This window comes from Myotis yumanensis, unplaced genomic scaffold (assembly GCF_028538775.1).
Source record: "Myotis yumanensis isolate MYYU_CA2020_CCGP unplaced genomic scaffold, mMyoYum1.0.hap1 SCAF_11, whole genome shotgun sequence".
Lineage (NCBI taxonomy): Eukaryota > Metazoa > Chordata > Mammalia > Chiroptera > Vespertilionidae > Myotis > Myotis yumanensis.
In genome coordinates, this window is record NW_027223762.1 from 13,828,996 (window position 1) to 13,842,128 (window position 13,133).

Genomic DNA, 13,133 nt, shown 5'->3' on the forward strand with positions numbered 1-13,133 from the left:
TTCAATGACAAGTATGGTAAGTACAAGGCAGGAAAGATAGGGTGCTCTGAGAGATCAGTTGAATCTAAAATCAATATATTAAAATTGACTGTATCTATCTATCTATCTATCTATCTATCTATCTATCTATCTATACAAAAAGCCTGTGGCCGTAACGCGGTAACGACCAAACAACTGGTCACCAGGATGTGCATTGATGGGTCTCGCCAGCGCAGTAGGTCTGGGGTCCCGCTTCATGCAGCGGGTCTGGGGTCTGGGGTCCCGCCTCACTCGGCGGGTCTGGGGTCTCGTGTAATTTCGGCTCACGCAGCGCGGCCCACAGGCTGCAATTGCAACAAGGATGGCAGCTGGCAGGCGGGCGGGGCAGCAGACGGTTGGGCGCAGCAAGGCGTGCGTGGGTGGGCGGGGATGTGCGATTTTGCACACTGGGCTTCTGTTTCTATATAATAGCAATAAACAATTGGAAGTTGAAATTTAAAATACCACTTACATTAGCCTCAAAAAATATAAACTATTCAGTGATAGATCTCCAAAAGATGTGCAAAATCTCTTCAATGAAAATTACAAAACACTGCTGGGATCAATGAAATAAGACCTACATAAACAGAGAGGTATACTATGTTCATTGATCTGAGAACATAATGCTAAGATGTCATTTTTTCCAAGTTGACCTATGGATTCAACACACTCAAAATCCCAGCAAGCTTTTGAAATTGACAATCTCTGAAATCCATATGGAAATGCAAAGAACCTAGAATAGTTAAAACAAGTTTGAAAAAGAACACAATTTGAAAAAGAACAAAGAATTCCATTTCAAACCTTACTACAAAGCTACAGTGATCAAAACAATGAGTAGCATCTAGACCAGTGATGGCGAACCTTTTGAGCTCGGCGTGTCAGCATTTTGAAAAACCCTAACTTAACTCTGGTGCTGTGTCACATATAAAAATTGTTTGATCTAGAGAGACAAATAGATTCATGGAACAGAATAGAGAATCCAAAAATAAATGCACACATAAATGGTCAATTGATTTTGACCTTTTTGAGGAATATCAGTGAAGCTGGCATGGCTGGAGTACAGAGAAAGAGGAGTAGCCATAGTAAAACAAAGACTTTGCAACCATAGTAAAACAAAGACTTATATTTTTGATATTTATTTTATATATTTAAGTTCCATTTAACAAAGAAAAATCAACCAAAAAAATGAGTTCGAGTGTCACCTCTGACACACGTGTCATAGGTTCGCCATCACTGATCTAGAGAGACAAATAGATTCATGGAACAGAATAGAGAATCCAAAAATAAATGCACACATAAATGGTCAATTGATTTTGACAAAAGTGCCAAGGCAACTCAGTGGAGAAAGGTTAGTCTTTACAACAAATGGTGCTGGGACAATTGGATATTCACCTGCAATAGTCCCAGGGGATGGGAACATGTGTCTTCACTTCTGCTCCCATTGTTTTCATGTAATTTTCTAAATAGAAAAATTATGCATTGAGAAATAAATTCTTTTTTCATGGTTGGCCAATTGCTTCAATATTGTCCCTATTCCACCCCAGACTGCTTCCTCTCTCCCTAAAGGGGGAGCATTAGGTGGCAACTGGTGACCTTTGTTGGGTTATTCAGGCTGACTTACATTCAAGTTCTGCTCTGCCCCTCCATGTGTCATTGGGAGCCAGGATCCTCAGTGTCCAGGATCCTCAGTGTCCTTTATGAAACAGAGCTAAGATTAGTACCTCCTGTACAGGGGTGTGAAGGTGAGCACTCCGTAGGTGCTCCCACGTCAGGATTTTTTTCTCTCTTTCCCTTGAAGATCTGGTGTCTACAAAACTAGCTCCTGCCTTCTCTTCCAACTTCTTGCTCCGGGACATTTGTGCACAACAGAGTCAAGGGAAACTTCAAGATGAAGACATCTCCCTACTTGCAAACCCAACTCCCTTAGTCTTTACTGGAGGATGGAAGGGGGTAGGATATGGGAGGGGAGGGGGAAGCAGGAAAAAGAAGGGAACTTTAATGCCTTCTGCCCACCAAATTAGTTGGGAGGGAAGTGGGAGACATGACCCACTAAGTGGGCTTGAAGCCTGGCTCCTTTGTGATCCTTGAAGTGTTTGTTGAGCTTTGTGTATATTGTATACTAGAAGCCCATTGCACGAAGATTCACGCAATAGGCCTTCCTTCCCCTGGCTGCTGGCACTGGTTTTCCTCTGGCACCCGGGACCCAGGCCTTTGGTCCAGCCGCAGCAGAGAAGCCAAGCCTCTTCAGTCTTCAGTCTTCAGTCTTCACTCTGGCCAGAGCCTTCAGTCTTCGCTTCGTGCCTGCATATGCAAATTAACTGCCATCTTTGTTGGGTTAATTTGCATAGTTGCTCTGATTGGCTGGTGGGCGTAGCAGAGTGACACCAATTTGCATGTTTCTCTTTTATTAGTGTAGATTGGGGAGAGCTTTCAGGCAGGGATGACACCCAGTACAAAGGCTCCACGGTAGAAATTGACCTTTTTGAGGAATATCAGTGAAGCTGGCATGGCTGGAGTACAGAGAAAGAGGAGTAGCTGAGGTCATATACCACGGAGAATCACTATTGCCCAGTGTGAGAAGCCCCCCTAAGAAGGAAGCAGGCTCGCCAGGCATCTCAGCCCCTAAAAGTCTACTGGTCAGTCTATCCAAAGTTACCTGACTCATGACATATGTCAGTCAGTATTGATGGACCTGAGGCACTATCACATCCTAAAGGGACTTCTGGATCATCAAGGAAGAATTAAATGAGGTAGAATTCAGTTTGTTCATCTGTCCTCCAATTACTGAAGGGAACTTGTGGCTAAGACAGTGGTGGGCAAACTGCGGCCCTTTGAGTGTGGCTCTTCCACAAAATACCATGTGTGGGAGCACACGTACAATGTGATTGAAACTTCGTGGCCACACTCAAGGGGCCAAAGAGCCGCCTGTGGCTCACGAGCCGCAGTTTGCGGACCACTGGGCTAAGAGAACTTGTGGTTCTGAGATCATACTCCCAGATCTGTAGCTCAGTCCTTCCTACCTCTTACTAGCTATGTCAAGTTACTTGGGAAAGTTACTTTTGTTTTCTGTGCCTCACTTTCTTCATCTGTAAAATGGGTACATAGAGTTGTGGTGAAGTTTAAATGCATTATTTCAGGTAACGTGCTTGGACTTGTACAAGGCACATAAGTACTCAAGGAACATTAGCTAGAATAATGGTCGGCAGAATAATGCACCCCCCCCCCCCCCCGCCCCAAAGATGTATATGTCCTAATCTCAGGAACCTGGATGTTACATTACATGGCAAGTGGGAATTAAGGTTGCTGAATCAGCTGGCCTTGATTTGGGAAGAGCTTGGATTATCCAGGTGAACCCAATCTATTCACAATTGTCTTTACAATGAAAGGGGGAGGGAAAAGAGAAATGTGAAGATTTAACGCCGCTGGCTTTGAAGATGGAGGAAGGGGCTACTAGCCAAGAAATTTAGGTACGTCCTGGAAGAAGTAAGGGAATGATTCTCCCTAAAGTTCCCAGAAACACCTTGATTTTAGCCAAGTGACACCCATTTCGGACTTTGGACTTTGAGAACGGTAAGAATATAAATTCATTTTAAGTCATTAATTTTATGGTAATTTGTTACAGACACAATTGGAAATGAATACGGCCATTGTTATCATAACTACAATAATGATGATGATGATAATCACAGAGACTTTTCTGTGTGGCCTCACAAAGCTGGGTGGCAATGAACAGGAGGGGGTCCCATGCAGGCCCGGGCCACTTTCCAGCAGTTGGGGCCCACACCTTCCTAACTCAGTGTCTTCTCTGGGCATCACCAGGCAGAGGTATCTGTCAGATGGAGGGGGCACCACCTCACTGGGACTGTATAAATTTGAGGCTGTAAAGCCCTTATTCTAGAATTTTGAAAATTAGTCATGTGTGATATGTTTATCAGTAATAGTCTATGAATCAGAAGATTCCTCAGAATACTCCCTTCTCTCCATTTACCTTGATAGAAGGTCCTACTTTGAAATGTGATTCATTTGGAATACTTCCTTTGCCATTCCCCCCCCCAAAAAAATTCACTATTTTCAAAATTAGTTACCATTTACAGAGCACTGGCCTATAGGTTTACCTTCATTTCTTCTAATTCTCACAACAGTTTTGCAAAGTGTGGGTATAATTTTTCTTTCTTTTTTTTTTTTTTTTTTTTGCAAAAACTACACTTAGCAATGATGGAAATCTTATAAGATGGTGAAATTTGGGAACTTCATCTTTCAAGTCCCATTATTGTAGCAATCAATTATTTGCATTTTTGTTTCTTGCCAGTCATTGTCCCTCTTACTTACCAGAATGTGCTCAATGAATATATTTTTTTCTATGAAGTAGGCATTTTACATGTTATTTTATAGATGAGGAAGCTGAGGTCAGAGGGCTTCAAAACACACCAACTTTGGAACCAGAAAGAGCCAGGTTAGAATCAGCGGTGTGCTGGTAAATGTCTAAAAGCTGGCTTCCCCCTGGGGGGACCATAGCCCTGATTTGTAGCATTTGCCAGTCTTTATGGTGTAGATGCTCTCGTCATGGCTGATTTCATGGGCAAGCTGCTCAGCCTGCTGCACGTTAACTTCCTTTTCTGTGAAATGGATGTAACTCCAAAAACCAGGGCGGCATCTAGTTGAGAGGCCTGTCTGAATGCCAGCACCCTTCCTTCGTTCAGAAAAGAGAAAGCCTCCAGAAAGAGATGTCTGGCACAGTATTTTTCAAACGGAATCACGAATCCTTATTGGGTTGTAGAATCGATTTATTTGTGGGTTGCAGCTATAATTTCTTTCCAGGAGAAAAAAGAATTGAAAAAACAAAACAAAAAACTAGAATGGAACAGAAAACAACCCAGCAGGCGTGGGAAGAGTACGTGTTACTCCCTGAAATCTTTGTTTTACTCCTACATATGTACAGGGTGGTACTAGATCATGGGAAAGGTATTCTTCTTGCTGTAGGTTGAAGTCAGAACAGTTTGAATTCACTGAGTTAGTGAACCTAACTTTCTAGAAAGCAGTGCTTTTACCTTATAGAGTGATGAGGTGAGAGAGAGACTAGTATTTCCTTCTCTGCAGAGAAAATGGGGCTCCAGGGGCAGACCCTGGGTGGCCTGTGTATAATGTGTGTTTGGCGGGGAGGGGGTTAGGCCCCAACACCCTTGGCCTCCGCCATGGCCAGGGTAGGCTCCAGGCAGCCCTCAGATTGCCCCACCAGCACCAGAGGAGGGAGGTAACCGTGCATGGGGGAGGAGGAGGAAGCTGCACAGGAAATCCTGGCTGCAAGCTCGCTGCTGCTGGAACCCACCACAGCAGCTACCAGACAACCAACAATAGTGCCGTTAGGTAAAAATAACCCATGGGGTCTATGGCTCTGCCATGCAGGGGCAGAGGCATGCTGTCTAGAGCTGAAATGTCACCAGGCTACGGCTGGGGGCCTGCTGCTTGGCGCCGGGCTATGCCTTGATTTCCTGATTGCTAATTCGAGGGCCGTTTTCCAGGTGCAGGTCATTGGGGCTGGTGCCAGGGATGGGCCCCTTGGCCCAGGGTCCGAGCCTGCTCCCCTGCTCTCTTGCACAGGGAGATGTGCAAATGCACTCACCTCTCCCAGGCGGACTTTCATCTTAAAAGAGGGTCCCAGGAGGACCTCCCCAAAGCTTCTCTCACACAGGGGGATGTTGGGCCCCGTGAGGACGGAGGCCTCTCTGGGAGTCCTCCAAGCCTCTCCTTGGCTATGGCAGGGTCTGACCTTGGGCTGAACCCAAAGCCCCTGTGTAGGCTGAAGAGAAAGGCTCCCGGGCCCCTCAGTGCTCAAGCTCCGCCAGCTGTCCCTCCTCCAGCACTGAGGACTGGAGGGAGGCGGGGAGGGTCACACCAAATGCTACTTTACCACAACAAAGCCTAGTGAGGGTGTGCAGCCAGCTCTGGGACACAGAGGGGGCTCCCCTGTTTGTTCTGGCCTCAAAGGGTGCTTACTGGCTAGTAATCTAGTGAGAGCCTGCTTCTCGGCTTCCCCTGCCCATCCCAGAAGCGCCCACATCCCCCAGAGACTCATAGAATTCACTGGAACACTGTGCCCTCCGTTTGCAACAGAAATACGCACATCTGATCTTTCATTCACCTACGTGGCATTTTTCCAACTGGGCACATGGGTAGGACTCAGGAGTGTGTGTGAATGTGGATGGGTTAAAAATTACATCTATATTTTCATTAACCATCCAGTAATTTAGCATTCCCTGCTGTTAGGAAGGTAGGCAACCAGCCACAGTAGTGTCAGCACACCTGTGATTGTCATCAGTAACAATCACGTGGATTTTCCTTCTCCCAGGACACGGTGGCAGGTATCATGAATTACCATCTGTAGTATGGCCACCTCAACATCACACCTCCTGCCAGATCGGGTTAGGTAAAGCACCGATAAAGGAGGACACATGATTTTATCACAAATGTGTTTTTAAGAAATCTTTTGATAGCTGTATTGCAGCAAAATTGATTTTCTTTGCAACTCTCTGCATTTTATTTTATTCATTTAAAGCATGATTCTAAGAGGATTAAAACTCCCTCAAGTTGCCAAAAGGATCCAGGACACAAAAAGATTAAGAACCCCCTGAGGCACTGGTGCTGGGGCCTGAGCTGAGCTGGAGAGAGGTGTGCAAAAGTGAGGAAACCTCACCCAAACCTCACCCAGGGGCTCAAAACCAAGAGAAAAACCCATGAGCAAACCAGCAACTGCAAACTCGCCTGGGTGCTGGGCAGGCGGAGTTACACAGACAGAGGTACACTTGGGGAATACCTGGGAAGGCCACTACCTCATTTCAGACTCTCTGGGGATTGGCAGCCACCTCTGACCAAAGAGGAGGGAGCCCATCGACCTACCCCATCCTGGGCCCCTCCTGAACATCTCAGGGCCCTGGGAGGTGGCTTCTGTCTGGGCCTCAGCCCTTGGCCTGGGAGCAGTCCCCTCTGCCTCTGTCTGAGACGTTTCTCAGAACCTTCGGTGCTTAAAACCAGGAGTCCTGGGCAATCAGTATGGCGGTTGGTCACCCTGTGTGGACACCCCCACCCCCTTTTGAACTAGGACTAATTCAACTGCCTGGAATTTGGGTCAACTTGTTCCCATAAGCACCTTTTCTGTCCGTTTGTCCATCTCTGTGTGTACCTCTCTGGCTCTCGCTCTCTTCCCTTCTGCCCTATTTCCCAAGTTGGTCAAAGTCCCCAGCTCCTGGCTGTCAAGTGCTTTGACTTCCAAGGGCCTGTGAAGCACCACTTGCTCTTTGTTTTTAATTGAGGCATAATTTACATAAAGCGCTCAATTCCCATGTGAATAGCTCAGTGAAGGCTTACACACCCATAAAACCACCACCGAGGTCTAGATATAGAATGCTGTCACACCCCAGAAGGCTCCCAAGTGTGGCTTCACTGTCAATCACTCCTCCAAAGAGTGACCACCGCTGGGACCCCACCACCTTCATGGAAATGGAATCACGCCCTCTGTACCGCGCAGGTACTGCCAGGGGTGCCAGTGTTGGCAGCCTGGCTGGGAGGAGCCCATCTCAGCAGGATCGTCAACAGGACTGGACAGAGAATGTAGGGAAACATTAGACCTGGAGGGAATAAATAGCCTCATTTTCAAGTGAGGACTTCAGGACTCCTCAGAGAGGGACTGGGCTCAGGAAAACAGCCCATTTAGGGAGGCAGAATTGAGATTCGAATCCAGAGTCCCAGGGCAACAACCTTCCTTTAAACCTTGCTGCCTCCTTAAACCTTGCAAAAGCCAGGGCTGAGTCCTGCCTGCTGGAGGTTTTTGCCTGGGAGAGGCCGAGTGGGCACCCTCTGTTTGCCCTGCTTCTCCTCCGCCCAGGTGCCCCTGGCGCCTGAAACTGCAGGGCTGCAGAGCTGTGGTGCTCAACGCTCGCTGCACATCAGAATCACGGGGGAGCTTTACATCATGCTCAGTGCTCAGGCCTCACCCAGACCCGTGAAAGCAACGTCTCTGAGAGGAAGACCCAGGCGCCAGTATTTCTTAAAACGCCACAGGCGGTTCCAATGTTCTCAGCCACGTTTGTAAAGCAGAAGCACCTCTCAGACCTGACATGTGGGCCTACGGGGGCTCTTGTTGCAAATGCAGGTGCGGGTAGGGCCTGACATTCTGCATTTCTAACAAGCTGATGCTGAGGCCAGCCCTGCTGGTGAGTCCAGGAAGCACGCCTAGAGGAGCAAAGATATTCTGCCCCATTCTTCCTGCCTCCCAATTCTTCTTCACATAAATATATTTTGCATTGATTCATTTTCGGTTTGTTTCCTGAACATAAGGCTCACCCAGCCACCCAAATAATTACAGACAGTCCTCGGGTTACATGGGACTCGACGTACGTTGTTTCGTGGTTTCGTCTCCATCTCCCATTTATTTATAAAAAAAAAAAGTTCCGTCATTTCAATGTATGTTCACATGTGCTTTATGTTTTTTATTAGTTATTTACCACAAGTAAAGGTCAGGAATTGTTATCTTTCTTTAAATTTTTTTTTTACTGTTTCACTTCATTACTGCTGTGTCTGTGCTCCATGTGAGTGACGTATGTAGGTGCTTATGTAGGTGGGTTCCGACTTACGGTGAAAATCGCGTTACATTGCGCAGTAGGAATGGATCTCTGATGTAACCTGAGGGCCTACTGTATATATTTACCCACCTTTCCTAGGGTCAGGGTACCATGATTTACCATGTGATCACTATGGGCCAGATATCGTCAACAGCTCCGAGGGTAGGGAAATAAAGAGTTTTTAAAAATATGACAACATTGGGGGTGAGGGACGGAAAGAGATTAACCAAAGAGCTTATATGCATCCATGCACAGCCCATGGGCACAGACAATAGGGTGGGAAAGGCCTGGGATGGGGGCGGGGGCTGGGTGGTGAGGAAGAAGAGAGGGAAACAGGGGATATCTATAATATTGTCAACAATTTAAAAATATATATGACAACATCGAGTAGAGACATAGAGAGCAGAAATAGAATATTTAATCACACCTGCTGGAGCTTCCAACAGAGACTAGAAAGAAAAGAAAGATGTACGATATTTAACAAGAAAATGGATGAGAATTTGTCATAAATGATTAAAAGCAACATTCTAAATATTTGAGAGGGCCGTTAAAACTCCCCCAAAAGATAAACACACATCTAGACACAACAGATTAAAATATAGAAAACCTAAGATAAGAAGGGCATCCTAAAAAGCAGCCAGAAAGAAAAAGACTTTTGACTTCAGTGGAATGAACAGTAATGCAATTTCTGAAGCCCTCTCCCCTCACAAAAGGAAAACACTTTGAGATGTGACAGTCCCATTTTCATGATGAGAGACAGTAGCTCAGAGGCCCACAGTGCTGTCGACAGCTTTAACTCCCAGGTACGAAGGCTCTCTTAGCTAAATCACCTGCCCCTCTCTATCTACCCCTTATAAAATTTGTGAGTACTGTATTAAACTTTTGGATCTAGTTAAAAATTGACCTTGGAGGTCCAAATCTCACCTAGTCTTTAGTACAAACTTCTCTAGAAAAGGGTCCTGCTATCTTTGTAATCTCTGCCTTCAATCACGTGTTCACTTCTGCGTCCCCTGAGTCCTTGCCTGGCCCAGTCAGACTTTCACCAAAACTTCTTCCCAACCCCCCTTCCTTCCTTACCCTGACACGGCCCACCCCAGCCCAGCTCAGCCCACTGCCCCAGCCCAGGACTATGGCAGGGCTTCTCACCTAGAGGGTTAGAGAGAGCTGTCCAGCTAGAATGCCCTTAAACAGCTCCCCCCTGCCCGAACACCACAGTCCCAGCTTGCCTCTCCACCGCTACCCAGCGCCACCAGGTAGGTTGGGGTATGGGATTCCCCCAATAGTCCTGCCACCAAAGAGAATTTCCCTATAGAGGTGAGGGCTATGTCCCCAGCATTGTCACAGCAATTTAAGGAGCCATCCTACTATCCCTTCACCGAGGGCAGGACAGATAACAGCAGACAGCAGATAGCAGACAGCAATGACACCCAGCAGGACTCCCTAGCTAGTTTTGCCCATTGTCATTTTCTAGCAGGTCTATTAATAGGGACCAGCGATGAGTAGAGCAGGTTCTCTTTGGAAGCCTTTGTGTCCGTGGTTGGTGGGAGGGAACCATGCATGAACTCTCTGAGAGGTGCGACCAAATCACCACCGCTGGGCACACAGGGCCATGATGGGCCAGCAAGGCCAGCTGTCCAGTGGGGGCAGCCTTGTGTGGTGACAAGAGAATGGATTTTAGAGTTGGAAAGCCCCGGGTTCAAGTCCCGATTCCCCCAGCACTCACTAACCAGACCTATGACTTGATTCTCTATGTTTTAATTTCCTTGCCTGTGATTTGGAGAAAGACAATAATAATGAAGTAGAGTAATTATTGTAAAGATCAGGTGTATATCACGTGTGACATCTAGTATGCATCAGGTTTAAACAATTCTCTACCGCCATGAGGGTGGCAGGGACCAGGGCATGTGGAAGGGGTCAGTTAGCTGAGCCTCTGGCTCAAAGAAGGTGCTCACCAAATATGGCCTGTCTTCTGTCCCTTTCTTGACAACCATCTCTCTGATGCAGACCGTGCTATTTCTCTGCTCTTCCTTTATCCCAGGTAACAAAGGGGTGTGTGGTGGGGCTGAGGTCAGGCCTGAGGTCACAAGCTTCCAACCCCCCCAAGGCCACCCTTCCTGGGAGCCTCCCTTGACCATTTGAAGCCTGCACCTTTGCTAAAATTCCTGGGACCAAGGAACTTCTAACCCCAGGCCTGCGGTGGTTCTCGTAGGTGAGAGAGAAGAATGTTGGCCTGTGGTCTAGTTCATAGGCTGCCATGGATAATCACTGTTTATGAGCTCAACTTGTTGGAAAAAATGACTACAATTACATTTTACACATCAACAGAAAGGGAAAAAAAAGCCCCATTGGAATGTCTGAGTCACTCTTCAGAGCCTCTAAATTACCCATTCATTCGTCATGACCCCTCTCCTTCCCGCCTCCCCTCCTGTGCAGGGGAAAGTGCAGGGCACTGCACCCGGCTTTTGCCAGGTGCTTGCCAGCCTGGCCAGACGTCCCTACGGATCACCGAAGATTTGTTTGGGCCCTTTAAGTGGCCGCCAAAGAGTTAGTTATAAAGAGATCAGTGGGGCATGGAGGGTCTTTTACCGGCTCAGTGCTCTGGGCTACCGGTGACTCGGGTGTGTCACTTATACACAGGTACAGAAGCTGGGAGGAATCACGTCGACGAGGAGACGTGGGGCCAGCGTTCGTGCCAAGATGTAAACCGTCCTTGTTTAAAAACCAATCGGTTCACTTAGGGGAAGGGTGAGAGGACCGAGAGGTGTCTCCTTCCCACCCCAAGCCTTGTACCTCTTCTGCCTCCAGAGGTGAGCCGTCTAACACATCATTTGAAACAATCCGTATGCCCCCTAAAAACTGGGCATAGGTTAAACTCTGGTCTCTAAGATCACCTGTAAAATGTACAGAAACAGTGATAGTAAGAGTATTTTGGGGGTCCCACACCCCTTTGAGAAGCTAATGGAAGCTTTGGTATAGACTTCCTCCCCATAAATACTACATAAGGCGCACACAGGGAATTCACAAGTTGCCCTGAGAGGCAAGGTGTTTGGGAACCCAAATTGACCTGTTCAGACATATTATCTGAAAAAGAAAGAAAGAAAGAAAAAACAAACTCTGCGGTGAATTTGTTGTGAAGTGTCCTTCTGTCCTGGGAATCCTTCTCCCACGTTACCCCTTTTGTGTGTTTTCTAAGACTTCTCCTTGACAAGCAGGGCTTGCTTATAGAAAGAGAAGTGGCTTGGATACTGAGGCCTATGGGTACCCATCCCAGGTTGTAACGCCCCCGGATATCGCCTTTCAGCTCATTCAGATACCAGGACATTCTTTCCAAAGGAGGAAATCGGATCAGGCCAACCTCAGCACAAAGTGCCCACTGTCGGGGCCTGACGGGTAGCCTGGCCTCTCCCAGGTCATTCCTTGTGTCACTCACAACAGGACTATCTCTCCACCGAGCCCATAGTCCCTGGTGCCCCAAAGGGAATGCTACTGAAGGGCAAGGCAAGACAGGTTTTCAGGATGAAAGTGCACACTGTGATCCCCAGTGCTTCCAGCGTCTTGGCTATTGTCCATTCATTCTTGGATTTGGTCATTAAATCTGTGGGCTGCAGTGGGCGGTGAGCAACAGGCCTGGGCTGGAGGAGGCTGTTTACAAAGCAGTTTTATGCCCGCCAGTCTGTCTGTGAACTTTGGACTGCTTGTCTACCACCGCAATACAGTAATTATCAATCATGATAATAATGATTTATTTCTTACATTTGTATGACATTTTACCCTGTGTAAAGTGCTCATGCATCTATTTTGATTGTGGTAAAATATACATAAAATGTACCATTTTAACTGTTAAGTGTCCAATTCAGTGCATTAAGTACATTTGTAATATGGTGCCACCATCATCACTATTCATTTCCAGAACTTTTCCATCATCCCACCCAGGAACTCTGAACTTCCTCTATGAATCTGTCTGTTCTAGGCGCTTCATATAAGCGGGATCATATAACACGTATCCCTTTGTGTATGGTTTATTTCATTTAGCAAAAATGTTTTCAGATTCATTCATGTTGTAGAATGTCATTCCTTTTTATGATTGAATAATATTCCATTGTATGTATGTAGCACTGCATTTTGTCTATTCATCGGTTGATAAACATTTGGGTTATTTACAACTTTTGGCTGTTGTGAATAATGATGCTATGGACACGCGTGTGCGAATATATCTGTCTGAGTCCCTGCTTTCAATTGTTTTGGGTATTACCTAGGAGTGGAATTTCTGGGTCATATTACATATTTATTACATTTTCCTATTTATATTGCAAGAAACAACTCTTACTTGATTGTAACCAATTACACATGAAGATACTGGTGCTTAGAGAAGTGAAGGAAATGAAGTCACTCAGTGGAGGTTGCTACTCACCCCCACTTCACAAGACAGTCACTTTACATTTACATCTCCAGCAAGAGGGCATTTGGGAAGATGGGATATTTTACTTGTTAATTAGTTCA